The sequence below is a fragment of the Pygoscelis adeliae genome, unplaced genomic scaffold (assembly GCF_000699105.1).
Source record: "Pygoscelis adeliae isolate BGI_AS28 unplaced genomic scaffold, ASM69910v1 Scaffold945, whole genome shotgun sequence".
Taxonomy (NCBI): domain Eukaryota; kingdom Metazoa; phylum Chordata; class Aves; order Sphenisciformes; family Spheniscidae; genus Pygoscelis; species Pygoscelis adeliae.
Window position 1 is genome coordinate 43,531 of NW_008824878.1, and position 1,225 is coordinate 44,755.

General features: G+C 44.6%; 1 protein-coding gene across 1 annotated transcript in view; it reads left to right on the top strand.

Annotated features, from left to right (window-relative positions):
• Window positions 1–1,225, top strand: part of CDON (cell adhesion associated, oncogene regulated) — a 35,057-nt gene that overhangs the window by 10,934 nt on the left and 22,898 nt on the right. The window lies entirely within an intron of this gene.

Sequence of the window (1,225 nt, forward strand, 5' to 3'; positions counted from 1 at the left end):
GTTGTAAGCGAGCTCCATCTGGCTTTGGGGACGTCCTCCCCGCGTTGCTCCCTTCTTCCCGTCTCCGAATTTTGGGGCATTGCTAAACGAATAGGAAGAAACAAACAAGGAATGCTTGCTGAGAGCGTGTCTTCAATTTGAAAAAGAGAACTTTCCTTCCCAGCTTTTTAAAAAGTGGCCAAAAATAGCAGCCACACTTGCTGCTGGTATTTTAATGGAGGTTTGGAGGAATCCGAGTCAGCCAGGCTAACACTGCCTAGGCTTTACATTACCAAGGAATTTGTTTCTTTTGTAAACCAAGTTCCCTTCATTCCCTTCCCTTTCCAGACCCCGGCACGTAACATAAACCTACACAAATCTGAAAGGACGGACAGGGCTAAGAACATCTGGCAGTCCCGGCGCTGCAGCGTGCGACCATGAGGAGCTGCGCTGGTTCCCAAAAGTTCTCGTTTTGAGCGCTGACGTTTACTTGTCCTGGATAATCTCAGATGTCCAACCTGCCGCCCCTTTCCTGCCTGGAATGCTGACAAGCCCTGCATCGGCCGAACAATGCTTTTTTTTTTTTGTCTCACGGCCTCTTTCGAACCACTGATATTATATATATACATTTATTTTTTTTTTAATTTTTTCTTTCCATACCAGGCAAAGTAAATAGGATGGAGGAGGCTGGAGCAGGATTTCCAGAAATGCGTTGGTATTAAATTGCATGTTAGATCTGCCTGTAAACCGAATTTATTCTCAGCATAAATTTTCAAATGAAGTAGTCGAGTCGTGCAGCTTTCAAAGCTGATCGAAATTACAGCTAAAACCTCAGAAACTGAGGTAGGAGAATGTCCTCTTGTGTGCACGCCAGTTCAGGCCATGAAAAGTTCCTTGTACAACTGCAATTAATTTAAAATTACTCCGTTTGTGTCACAAGTGTAGCTATATTTTTTTTTCTTTTAACATGCATTGCTGCTACTTAATTTATCGCAGATACTAGTCAAACCGTGCCTGTGGATGTCATGGTTTCAGGTTTTCTGTCTTTGCTACTGTCTAAAAAGCAAAAAAACGTCCAATCTCCCCCCCAGAAAAAATAAAAACAAACCAAAATGCGCCTGCCTCACTGTTCTGCTCTGAAAAAAAAAAAGCCGGCGTGCAAGGGCGCAGCTTGGCACGGGGCTCAGGTCTGCGCGGGCATCTCTCGAGCTGGCTTTTTTTGCAGCAGGGCTTGTTTGGAAACGAC